The following is a 13542-nucleotide window of genomic DNA, read 5'->3' on the forward strand; positions in this document are numbered from 1 at the left end:
TTTTTAGATTACCTGACTGACTTGACCAAATTCACTGTTGCTCCTGTATTAATTGCATTCTGTGTGGCAGGTTTAACATTCTTTCATGCAGCAAGCCACAATGCTCTGCTGTAATGCACTGCATGAAATGGCAGGAATTCACAGTATTTACCATTATTTGACGCATTCCTGTCCTTTCCTAGCCCTCTGTATTTTTGGCTGCCTAGCGCCAATGCAGGCACACTGCCCTCATGTTCCAAAGGCCGGGTTCAAGGACCAGGTTAGTGCCGCTAAAAGAGTTACCTTGACAGCCCAGTATAAAGAGTTCTGTTCTCTGTGGAAGGGGCCGTGAGCGACGAGGAGACCATCGCAGATGGCCTTCAAAGTAGCGTAAGGAGCCGGCCGGGCGTCGCTTTGGTGCGAAGATCCTGTCATGCGTCATGAATGGCCTTTGCTGTATCCTTGCGTTGGCGGTCACAGTGAGTTGTCGATGTTGTAGTGGGACTTGCCGATCATGCACTGCTGTGCATTGTTGGCGGTTGCTGTAGCATAAAGAGCCGAGCTAGTCATAGCTTTGCATTGGCAGGTCATGCGGGCAGCAAGATCTTGGCATCAATGGCCCATTTGTGTTCGCGAAGAGTCCAAAAACATCAGGAGAGGGCACCCAAGGGTCCAGGACCAGAGGGGCGCCTCTCAGGAGTCAGGATCTCACTCCAGCAGAGGCCAGTCGGGCTTAGGCAGGTCTAGCTGCAGGTCAAGGAAACAGATCAACTGGGCAGTTGCAGGGAGCCTCTCAAGCTTGTTATGTCTCTGTAGCTCAGAACAGGAGATCAGCTGACTGACCCATGGAGTCACTTCAGATTGGGATGAAGAGTGCTGGTCCAGTCTTCCTTCTCAGCAAGCAGGGCAGCAGGCAGCAGAGCAATCCTTCTTCTGTATCATCCACAGGTCCAGGAGTGTACTGAAGAGTTCGGGTTGGGGTCTGATGCCCAATATTTATACTTGGTGCCCGCAGTTTGCAGCATTTAATTTATATGCCTTGTGTACCTGTAGTAAAACTTTACTAGGGACTTACAAGTAAACTAAGTATGCCAATTGGGTGCTAGCCTCTTCTACCATGTTTAAAGCAGAGAGCACAAGCACAAGCACTTTTGCACTGGTTAACAGCGGTAAAGTGCATGGAGTCCTGAGACCAACAAAAACAAATTCAGCAAACAATAGAAGGATTGAAGGCAAAACGTATGGGGAAAAACCACCCTAAGGCTGGAAGGTCTAACAGCACCCAATTGAGATATCACAAAATATGGAAACTGAAAAATTACAGGAGCTGCACAAGATTCTATCATAGGGAAAGTGGAAGGAAACCAGCTTTCCTCTAGGACGGATCTCATTATCATGACAGCTTGTCCTATTCTATCAACATTTAGGTATGTATTCCAAGTTGAAGGGAAATCACGATTTGACTGGTAACAGGAGTTACCAGCCTAATCAGCACTCTGAGCTGTATTGTATTACCACAGAAGGCAATATCTCATGGGTTACTGCAAATGCATTTACCAGATATACCTTGGCAGAATATGCCCCAGTAAAATGTTACTGTAACTTATTTGGGAATTAACTGTAAAAATCGATGCAGTAGCACCAATTTCCTCAGTAATTCCCCATTCCATAGGGGACAATATGTAAGGGACTTGGGATCACACAGAAGTTACACTGCGCCTATCACCCTCCTGCTGCGGGCGCGGTGGAAAGGAAGAATGGGGTGTTGAAAAATAAAATTGGGAAAATGTGTGCATCAACTGAACTTTCATGGGTAGGTGCACTAACACTAGCCCTGCTGACTATGAGGAGCACGCCAGATAGGGTAACAAAGCCCAGCCCAGCAAATAATATTTGGCCACCCCATGAACATTGCAGGCCATATGTCCACAGCTCCACTATCATTAACAGACTACCTGCTTTTATGTTACTGCAAGAAATTAACAGAGACCTTACGTTATCTTCACCACCAGGTACTGCAGGCTCTTCCAGAGGCAACATCTCCACCGCGACATGACCTGCAGCCTGGTGACATTTCAATTTGTCTTCTCTGTCTCCGCTCTCTGGCTGTTGGAGGACGACACCAGTGTTTAACCGTTAGTTGCTTGTGTCATGTCTTTGGCTCCTGCTCTTTCTCTCTCAGCACATTTGTATAGCACTATTTTTTACTGGATTATAAGCGCTCTCCTCCTGTCTCCTTTTTTCTTGGTATTCTTCTCATGCCGAAGCCAGTGTTTCTTTGACCGGTGTGCCTGTCTCGGGGATAGCTCCATTGGTTGTTTACCGAAGTACTTCTTGGCTGTCATACTGGCAGTCCTCATTACTTTCTTTGTTCTCCTTTTTCTATCACGGAAGATTTCCACTGTGTCGCCATTCTGCTTGTGACATTTTCTTTGCTTCCTTTTAACGTTTGATCGGCGCACTGATTCTGTTTCTGCTTCGGAGCTCTTTCTGCGTTTTGTCATCTGACACTGCTGCCGACTATCAGCTGTCTTTTAATGTGCATTTTGATCTCCTTTGTAGTTCCTGGTCCTCATCTCCACCCCTCCAGACCGGCGATGGTGTCCTTCTGCTCGATTCCATGCACGCAGTCACTCCCTGGTGCTACGCAGCGCTTGGCTGTAACTAGGACCAGGGAGGGTGTGCTTCTGCAATCCCTTTGTCTTGCCTGCAGAGAGTCTCTGGTCTATGGGGGTGGAGGACAATTGGCCCCTGGTCCCCTGGTGACAACTGAGGTCGGTACGCTTTGACAGACCAGTGATCACTAGGTGAGTACATGTTGAGGGTTTATATCCTCCTGGTTGGGTTGTGGCAGGTTCGCTCCCCATTTGCAGGTGGTTGCGGTGAAAGCACCCCTGTGGCTGCACGCGGTTTAGGTGCAGCGGCTACGCGTAGTTCAAGATTGAGCTGACGAGCTCCTTTGGGACCTTGGTTGGAGGGACTGGTGGAGGGTTGGTGATTAGCATCCCCTCCGGATTTACATATTAGTCATAGGTGTGAACTGTTTGGATATGGTGCTTCATTCAGTATTTAGATTAGGGTTAGGTTTCTGTTTCTAGGCAGCCAGTAGCGCTCCAACCAGACTAATAGGTCCAGGGACCCTGCTCAGTGAGAGCAGGGTCAGGAGGATTCGGTGGGAATTCTCGGAAGTGGGCCCATGGGTGCTGTCTCGGTTTGAGCACACCCAGCGTCGTGAGGGGTTGCAACTGCAGATGCTCCCCTGGTATTCTATCGCTGTCTATGATTCAGGGTTCACCTCACTACTTGATGATGTGCTTTGTACTGGGATTATACTTACTGCACTGTCACCTTCACCACTGGGGTTCGGTGAGGGCAAATATTCGCCTTTTTTCCTTGACTACGCAGTAACTCCCTGAAAATAGGAAGCACAAGACTACTGATGTTTCATGGAGGGTGAAATTCTGCAGTTCCCTGTCTTGCCTGCGACACTCACTGGCTCCAGGGGTGGAAGGTGTCGGATGCTGAGAAAAGGAAGGGGGGTGAACGCCTTGTTTCAAACAGTGATGGAATACGTGATTTATTGTTTCCTTGATTTGCATTAATAAGTTTCTTGAGCTTAATGATTTTTGTTTTCAATACCTATGTTCGTCAGTTATCGAAATTTGACTGTACATCTACATTTTTGACTGATCTGACTTGGACACAAGGACGATTTCTGTTGCCATTTTCATACAATAATAATTCTTGACTGCTCAAATAGACACTTTCACATTGTTTTTATATTGCACATTACCCTACGTCTGTGCACTGCTACTTATGATATGTCAGGTTCCAACTCTCCTTATGATTACACTCATTACACTAACGCTCTTTTGGAATTAGATAACAGGTGCTTGTGTAGATCCGCACCGACTAGGGATAGACCCCGGCTATTTGTGTTATATGTGTGTGCCTGTGTAAGTGCAGAGTTCACCTGTTTTTGTCTCACCTTTTATGTGATTCTAAAAATTTCGTTCAGCAGCACCTCTGTGGGTCTGCGTGGCCCGGAGAGAAAGGAAGGGGATGAAATATCTTACTCTACCTCTGTCTCTTTTCTTCCTATCTATGAATATTTTCGGTGAACTTGTAGCAAATGTCATTTCATGTCACGTTGTCTGATAATGGGCGCTTGCTCTGCTTCATTTTAACAATGCGCAGCTGGCTGTTTGATCACTGACTGATTTGTATCTGTTATCAATTTGTATTATCTGTTATCCATACCCCCACACCTCAGGAATGAGCAGCCAGAAATAGTCTGCTGACTACCTTCTGTGTCACTGTACCGAAGTGTGCCTGTAAGTTTGTCTACTGCAAGAGGGACAGATTACTCCTTCCCATATACACTTCCTAAGAGCTATAATTGGGGTACGAGTTCCTTTCAGGTAACACAACTGCATTGCTGTTTCCATTTATTGAAAATGGGGAATACAATTATGACACAGGACTGCATATTGTGTGTCGTTTAGATTGCAATGTCTTTCTTGTGACTGTGATTATTCTCCTGGAAGGAAGGGAATGGAAGATTACGGTGTGGGACTAGTTTTTAGGAAGTTGTGGCCAGAGATGAGTTGGCTCTGGTGCACTGCCTCCTGCTGGACACCAAGGGTGGTCTCCAGATGTGAATAGGTGTCCACCTACTCACAACAAGGAGGGTGTTGTTGTTGGTATTGCATTATATGCATTAATTTGAAGATATGTTGTTGTATTGTATGCATTTATTTGAAGTGCTTTTATTTTTGATATGCGGTCTTTGATTAACTATAGGTTTGTTTTGTACTACTCTAGCAACAGAGCTCTTGGACCCTGAGCTTGCACAACGAATTTTGGGCAGGCCCAATCTATCATCAGTAAGGGGTTGATAGACATCCCTTCAGTTAGATTGATGTACATGAGTAAGAAAGCTTCTCCTCTGTGAGGAAGTGGGGGGTGCGCTGAAGTGTGTTTACCCTTACAGTGCAAAGTAAATGTGTTTTTGGAATGGATACAACTGCCCGTGCCGAACACATATGTATGCACTGGTATTCTCTACCACAGGTGCACAACGCACCGAGCTGTCCCATGATGAGCAGACCTTTTGCAAATATCTCGGGCACAAACTCATAAATGGGGAAGTTAACCAAATAGAACTTTTGACAGGATGTTTCAAAATACTGCTTCTCTTGAAACTATGGGACAGGACGCAGCCTATGCACCTTTCAAGTTCTGCAGAAAGAAAAATAAGCTGTTAAAATTATGCACAGAAAAATAAAATACAATACCGCGTCTTAATGGTCCTGAGGCCCACTGTGCTTCTAAGCAGAAGGCTATGGCCCTAAGACAAACACAGAATACGGGAACAGCCTCCCTCTCTCCATATTATAGTTGCGATGTAGTCAAATTTACGTTCCCTGATTTCTTTCCAAGTGCCCACAACGCACCACATTGATAATGCCCCTGTGAAATGTGCCCCCTCCACCTGGGGAAAAGGAGAATAAAGTGGCATCTCATGTCCTTTACCAACGACTTTCTGAAATTACGTGTAGAACAAAGAAGAGGGTACATAGAACTAAGGAGACAGGAAGGGAGACAAATAGGTGGAAGGGAACGCCTGATACTTTTATAGAGTAGATAGAATGAAAAAAAAAATAAAAAAAAAAATGAAGCAATAGTTACTGAGAAATGGCCAGCACGGCCTTTGATTATATGATACATTAAGGGGTTAAAGGAAACTCTTTTGGACTGGCTTTGAAATAACGATCGTGGGCTGGCCACAGATTCTGGGCATTGCGCCAAGACTACACCACACACTACAACAGTTTTCTGTGGGTATAAACAGAACTGGTTATAAAAAAAATATGTATTCTTCGCAGCGGAGAATGGAAGGAAATGCCAATTCTTAAGGGTATATTAATAAAATAGGATTGAATAACTGTTAGAAATTATTATTGTTTAAGGTTCATTTAAAGATTGATGAAGGGAAATGTTATTTTGTGTATATGCGCTTTAATAAGTTTTGGTTCAACATTTTCGGATGCAAGAACGTCAGAGAAAAGATGTGTGTCGTACGTGCCTGTTTGGTGTCTTGTCAATTGACATTGTGAGGGCCAGAGTGATGCTATCCACAGGTCCCCCACCCCATCTCCCAGAGTGATTTACAACAGGAGACATTTGCTATTTTAAAGGACAAAAGATTCCATTACATTGCGCAAAGGCTACTGAATTAAAAAGCAGGGGGAACAGAGGACCCTCCTGCCAGTTATCAGGTTATTTCCGTGCATTTATAAGTATTGTCCCTGTTTCAAGTGCTGGTTTTTCGAAGTGTGCATTTGAACATATTAGCTATTGAGCTAAAAGATGAATGATCTGGGTGGCCTGGGTTCCAATTATTAAAAAAGATGTAAGTTGCTAAGATAAAAATGAAATGCCCAGGATAACACAATTAGGTCATGTTAGGTAGCTGGCTTGTTTTTCCCATTTCTCACTCCACAGACGGCAGCTTAACATATAACGTCACCATCCTCACAAGCACATATACTAGGTATATTGCGCTCTTAAAGGGTTTTGCCTAAATTGAGTGGAGCAAGGAGAAGTACTATGTTATGTATGCATCTAAAAGAAATATTGTGTATGTATATTAATGTTTTTCATTTCTAGGTTCTTCAGAGTTGCAGGATATATAACAATTTATACTGTAAGGGGAATGCGCTAAAATGCTTTTGAAAGCAGTGCATTCGCCAGGGACTACAAAGGATTGGACAAAGAGTAGTGATATTATGTTTATTTATTGTTCTTTAGTAATGAGTATATGCCAATGCAGAAGGATAGTGCGCATTGAATAACTGTGGTCCGTATTATGATGTTTTAAGGATACAATGTGTACAGATTTATTATGTCTTTGAATATACAGGTGCAGTCTTTAGGGGTGTTAGTGTCCTGTGACAAAAACCACTTGTCCCTTTTGTGCCATGCAATGCGGCGACAAATTATGGCAGCAATTTCATTATATAAGATCTCTAAAATAGCATTTCTGATTATGCCAGGGCTCCTTCCATAGTAGGGTTTGAATACTAACTATTACCTTATGCTGCCACGTTCCACAGATCTACATACAGAGGATGGAGGGAATGGTAGGAATGCTGAGACAGGTTGGATTTTTACTCCTGAAAATGGCAGACATAATACTTCTTCCAAGGTTGGCTAAAAGTGGATGGAGGAAAAGTGAGCTTGCAAACACTCAGATTTTCGCATGAGTAGATCTACACCTGCATATTTGCTCTTGCTTAAATGCAGTTCACAAATATTTTCTAGGAGTACTATTTCTTGTCCTGCTTCTGTAAAGTCTTGTGAAATAACCACAGATATATATCTGCACTTAATCAGAGTACGTGGGTGCACTTTATTTCATAACTCAGCCCCTAATTAGGTCTGGCATTAACAGTGACTTTCTGTGTTTATCAAAATGTTGTCTCTTTCCCTCTCTCTCCATGAGGGGATTCCTCACACCCACAGGCCAACAAATATAACATGCACAGTTGATAAGTGGCCTCCTCCAAGCATTACTAAGACCAACAAAAGTGGCTATAATACAATGTGCAGCGCACACATCATCAAACGAATATGTATTAAAGGGCATCGCATTTATTGATGGGGAAGAAAGGAGAATAGCACTGACAGGCTGCCAGTTAGCAATGGTACAAATAACAAGCAGTGAGAAGAACACTAAAGATAACAGTGACTCATTATACTCTGACCCAATTTATATTAAGAGGAAGGTAGGGGAGGATGAAAAAGAGAAATGGGCCAAAGGAGGATGTGTGCAAACAAAGGAGGGGTTATGGACAGGGCCCAATGGGAAGATATGCCTGCCCTCAGCAATGCTTCCTTCCATCACATGCCTTTTTCACGATCTCTCACATGTTGGCCGAGATGCCATGATCAGACTGTTTTCCCAATGCTGGTACAACTCCAAGTTCCGCCAAATAGCAGAAAGACTTTGCAGGCAATGCACTGTTTGCGCACAATACAATACTGGAAAGGGCACACCAACTGCACATGGTCATTTCCCACCTCCCCAAGACCATTTGAAAGCCTCCAGATGGACTTCATAGACATGCCCCCCGCCCACAAGTACAAACATGTGTTGGTAATTGTGTGCATGTTCAGTAAGTGGACCAAAGCATACCCAACAAAGAACTGTGATGCACATACGGTTGCCAAATGCCTCCTACAGGAACTTATCCCACGCTTTGGAATACCAGCCCTTCTGAGCTCCGACAATGGGCCAGCATTCATTTCCCACGTCATAGGGGGAATATGTAAGGGACTTGGGATCACACAGAAGTTACACTGCGCCTATCACCCTCCTGCTGCGGGCGCGGTGGAAAGGAAGAATGGGGTGTTGAAAAATAAAATTGGGAAAATGTGTGCATCAACTGAACTTTCATGGGTAGGTGCACTAACACTAGCCCTGCTGACTATGAGGAGCACGCCAGATAGGGTAACAAAGCCCAGCCCAGCAAATAATATTTGGCCACCCCATGAACATTGCAGGCCATATGTCCACAGCTCCACTATCATTAACAGACTACCTGCTTTTATGTTACTGCAAGAAATTAACAGAGACCTTACGTTATCTTCACCACCAGGTACTGCAGGCTCTTCCAGAGGCAACATCTCCACCGCGACATGACCTGCAGCCTGGTGACTGGATCTGGGTAAAAGCCCACACCCGACGGCACTGCTTCCAGCCAAGGTGGAAGGGACATCAACAGATCATCCTCAGCACAGTAACAGCAGTGAAGTGCCAAGGGCTGACATCCTGGATCCACAGCTCCAAAGCAGACGGACCAGACAGCAGAGAATAAGCTGAGGCACCTCGCAGGTACAACCTTCGATCCACCACGCAAGACAAGAACAACAGGAGATAGAGGCAGACACCTGCTCGGGGCAGGCTAGGCCTCCAACAGAAAACAGAAGACACCAGAGGCAGTAACCTACTGCGCACAACAAGCCCAGGCCTCTGGGTATCATCACTCCAAAGACGTCTGTACCAGCTACTTTCCAAGGGAGTGCCAACTGTCATGTGCTAGTAACCTCTGACAGTACACCATCAAGGCACCAACGTTTTCTTCTAAATGGTTGACTGGTGTCTGCACCAATAGACCCCTAGGAGGTGCATCACCCGCTAGTTAGATATTAAGGACAAGGCTTTGGAACATCAAAGAACAGAATTGAACACTTGGTTAAGGGTATGCAACTACCTAAGTACACCCCAATTACGACAAATGCCAGCAACAAGATCTGGAAGGCTTAGATCTATACAAGTGAGGGTAGAAGATTAACGACTAATAATTCATATGAGGTTATTGTGTCCTGGAATAAAATTAAAGACATCTCGTTCCCCACTTTTTTGGACATCAAACAATAACACAAGAAATAGCAGACATTTGACTTGACATTTTGGATTGCGTGATTTATGCAATAGAAGAGATCTGATCTGGTCTTATCAGAGACATTAACTAAAAAGTGAAAGAAAGGAACAATGCCCAGTACAAGAAGAAGGGACAGAACATGGCCATCAGTGTTAGGAGCCATATTGACACCAGTCCCATGGACAATAGTGACTGCACTGATAATAATATTTGCAAAAACAATTGAAATACTGTTCATCAATGGCCGGCAGGGAGGTGAGGGGTTAGAAGATAGTGATTTGGTATCAGATGGGGCAATGTAGAAGCCATCTTTCTTGTATGATACCAAATGCTGTAAGCTTCTAGGCCCTGCTAAGTTGACATGAAAAGCAGTGCACAAAATGCCCGTACTTTACCATTCGCTTCAGAGACACAGCTTTTGTAACACAAGGTTCGATCAAGAATAATACGTGACAGGGAGAGATGCTCATGTAGACACAGACATTTCAGCATAGCACATTTTGTAATATGTCTGGTCCTTTCTATTATGTTGCAACTATTAACTGGAAAAGCACCAGACCTATATCTTACATTACATTGGAAAGTCCCAGAAGCAGACCTAGGTCACGCAGTCTGCAACAGTACTTTTCGGACCTTAAATGGTATATAACTATCTAGGCCCTTGCAAATTGGTCAAATGAACTATGCTTAATTTGTGCTACGTATGTGATGATGCCGTATCCTTTGTGGTTTTGGCTTATAAAAGCTATCACCAATGTCACATCTTTGGGCACTCAGTGACTTTGCTGGGTGCCCCCGTGCTGCACGCTAATCTGTTGTTGGTTTCTAATAAACGCTGTCATCTTACCCTTGACTGAGAACAGTTTGTGTGGATTCATTTCTTGCTTATATTTCAGATTCTACAGGATCTCATTATCATGACAGCTTGTCCTATTCTATCAACATTTAGGTATGTATTCCAAGTTGAAGGGAAATCACGATTTGACTGGTAACAGGAGTTACCAGCCTAATCAGCACTCTGAGCTGTATTGTATTACCACAGAAGGCAATATCTCATGGGTTACTGCAAATGCATTTACCAGATATACCTTGGCAGAATATGCCCCAGTAAAATGTTACTGTAACTTATTTGGGAATTAACTGTAAAAATCGATGCAGTAGCACCAATTTCCTCAGTAATTCCCCATTCCATAGGGGACAAAAGCAGGTTATTCTCGCACTCCTGAATTATTGATTGTGGCAGTATTGGTAATTCCAGGTGCCAAATTACAAAATCGCATGTTTCGTGCTACTTTGAATGAGGTGCCCATGCCCCAAACCACTCATGATAATAGAGTTCCATAGTCCAAGCAAATGAAAATATATAGCATTGGAGAGAATCGGCACTCTGCATGACTCAACATACTAAACACAGATATTTGTGACTTTAATTTGTGTAAGCAGGAGTAGGCAGTTATAATGCAGGCAGTCGGACTCTTGTTGGCCAAGGGACAGACCACTGCCTCCGACAGGATATACTGATCCCTCGGGGCAGCGGTCAAAATTGCAATCCCTAATGACGATGGTCTCAAGGCAGGCACCGCTGTCGAGATTACAATTTCCCTTTCGGACAGCCTTTTTGTTGTGGTCCCACCTCCATGAAAATGCTGTCGGAAATGGACTGTAGGGGCCCTAAACAGGGCCCCTGTCCCACATCGGCCAATGCAAAATGGCCCAGCGGGCACATGTAGTGTCCCCAAGCACATCTATGCACTGTGTGGACCTGGCAAGTGCACCCACTTGCCAGGCCCAAACCTTCCAACACCCCTAAGGCAGGCCCAAGGCAGCCACATGGGAATGGACACTGTATCTAAAAGGTAGGAAATGTACTCTTGGGTTTTACCTGTCCTGGTAGTGAAATACTGCTAATTTCGTTTTCCACTACAGCAAGGCCTATTTCTCCAATAGGTTAGCATTGGAGCTGCCTTGTAACATCTTACAAGTGTATCTTCCAATTGGGAGTTGATAGAAAATTGGAGTTTGGTGTATCTGTACTACCAATTTAAAAATACATCTTTTACTGAAGTTGGTTTTTAAATTGCAGGTCTGAAAATGCCAATTTTAGAAAGTAGGCACTTTCTTAGTTTAACCATTCTGTTCCTCTGCCTGCCTCTGAATACAAGCCTGGGTCAGGATGACAGTTGGGCTCTTGTGCATTCACTTTAGTCAGTCACACGAAGGGAGCTTAGTATGCCCTGCATATCCTGATGGCTCATCACCCGGCTGATGGGCCTTCATAAAGTAGAGTGGTGAGAGGCGTTGACAATTGCACCTAAATAAGACTGTGCCTGTCCCACACAAAGAATCCTCCAGTGTGTCTGGAGCTAGGGCAAGGAAGAGCAGGGTCTTGGGCACTTCAAAGGCTTAGTGGGGGATAAGTGCTGAACATAGGACACCATGTACCTAGAACACTTCTGGATTAAGGACATTCTGTCTGGAAGAAGGAACTGAGGTCACGTGCCCATAGACAATGCATCAGCTCCCCTGCACCACACATCGTCTCTGGACGTGGACGTCTCAACAACTCTGCACCCCCTTAAGGAACTTACACGTCCCTGTCTACAGCAACACATCACCTCCTCTGCGCAACTCACTGACCCCAGGCGTCACCATTGACATGCCTATCATAGCAGTAAGGAACCAACGCATCAAAGGGTTTTCCAACGCCTCATTTTCTCTGCGTCATGCATTGTCTTTGATTATTAACGCATCAAAGTTACTTTAACCTGGACTAGTTCAACCATTGATTTCTAGGAACTGTAACTTTATTTAACTTTGAAAATTCATATTTTGAGCTGTGTTTGTTGAATGTTTGTCATTGGTCTTATTTCTTTTCAGATACATATAGGCTATGTTTCTAAACTGGTATGGAGTCCTTTTGTAGTGTTTTCACTGTGTTATTAATTATGTCTGTGTGTGTGTCTGTGTGTGTGTGTGTTTACACAAATACTTTGCACATTTCCTACAGAGATAAGCCTGGCTGCTCTTGCCAAGCTACCAAGGGGGTGAGCCCGGGTTATTCCGAGGGTGTAACTTACTTAACCTAACCAGAGTGAGGGTCCCTACTCGGACAGGGTACAAACCACTGCCAACTAGAGACCCCATATCTAACACACACTTAGGGAGTTAGCACAGGCCTCCAATGTCCTCTGGAGTGCTGAGAGAAGCTGCTCCCTTAAATCCTGGCGCTTCTCTAATGATGGTTAACAGCATGAGAGCAGCGCCAGAATTGATTGAAGGCTGGATGTCATGATTGAAGAAGACCAGCGCAAGGAGGATGTGTTGTGCAGCAAACAGGGTAAGTAACTTTTCATTTTATTATTTTATTTTCTGAATGTATTTATTTTATGCACCCTCCACCCATTTGCCCACCCCCTCACTTCACCGTAGTTGCCAGCTGTGACTGTTCCAACCTCATTTCCCTGGTATTCACCCTAAATTGGCAATAGAAATAATATACTACTTCTTGTTTTCACTTAACAAGTATGCAAGGCACTCACTCCACAGAGACAAACATTAACCAATGGCCACTGGATAAGTCAACTTTCAGGTCAGGGACCAGCATAGGTAGTAGAGCAGTTACACTGGTTCTATGCTTCCATAAACAGAGTCAGAACTGGCAATTTTTAGCTTCTTGTAGAACTCCTACTCTTGATTTGTATTTCCATGCCCCTTTGATTTTTTGGGGGTTTCTTCCTCGGTTCCTGTCTCTCTTCCTTGCTCATTTCAGAGATTTGAACAATTTCCCTACCTGTAGCCTCACCCACCACAAATAAGAATTTGTGGACTGAGTGGCAGTGGTCTCATGTCTGCAGTACTGGCTCAGCATTGTTTAGTCTTCTGAAGGAATTGGTCAGTCGCTTATAACAAAGATGTTTGGTATATATGTTGTTTTATGGGCTAATTCATTTATTCATGAAGATATGCTAGTTGTTATCTCAAGGAACACCTCAGACCAAACCATTACGCAGACACAGCCATTATTTACACAAATACTGAGAAGCTCCTCCTGTTATCGAAGACTGTAGATGTGTTTCCTCTTCTCACACTTCCCTCACCCTGTTACCCCTTATTC

At 44.2% G+C, this 13542-nt stretch overlaps 1 long non-coding RNA gene across 1 annotated transcript; it reads left to right on the forward strand.

Annotated features, from left to right (window-relative positions):
- The first annotated feature begins 7433 nt into the window (after positions 1–7433).
- Positions 7434–10281, forward strand: LOC146863097 (uncharacterized). Its single transcript, XR_014978212.1, has 2 exons — positions 7434–8443; positions 8643–10281. It is a non-coding gene; the product is annotated as an uncharacterized LOC146863097 (long non-coding RNA).
- Positions 10282–13542: the final 3261 nt, after the last annotated feature.

Source organism: Triturus cristatus, chromosome 2_2 (genome assembly GCF_964204655.1).
Source record: "Triturus cristatus chromosome 2_2, aTriCri1.1, whole genome shotgun sequence".
NCBI classification, from domain to species: domain Eukaryota; kingdom Metazoa; phylum Chordata; class Amphibia; order Caudata; family Salamandridae; genus Triturus; species Triturus cristatus.